We start from the raw sequence: 305 nt of genomic DNA, 5'->3' as shown, positions 1-305 counted from the left end.
TCCTTTCCTTTCCTTTCCTTTCCTTTCCTTTCCTTTCCTTTCCTTTCCTTTCCTTTCCTTTCCTTTCCTTTATTTTTTAAAACATTGTTTTGATTTTTATTGTTTTGTTGCTTTCTTTTGAGATAGGAAGAAGGGAAGGGAGAGCATAAACATAGAGTTGAGTGATTAGTGAAGTGGGGAGGGTCAGGCTGAAGTTGAAGACGGGGAAAAAGATCAAAATATGCCATATAAAATTTAAAAAAAATTCTAAACAGTAAAATTGAAAACCCCTGTCAATTTGATAAATACACTACCATTAAACGATA

The sequence above is a fragment of the Mus caroli genome, chromosome 7, assembly GCF_900094665.2.
Source record: "Mus caroli chromosome 7, CAROLI_EIJ_v1.1, whole genome shotgun sequence".
NCBI classification, from domain to species: Eukaryota; Metazoa; Chordata; class Mammalia; order Rodentia; family Muridae; genus Mus; species Mus caroli.
The sequence above is the reverse complement of the archived record's forward strand: the minus strand, read 5'-3'. Positions refer to the sequence as shown.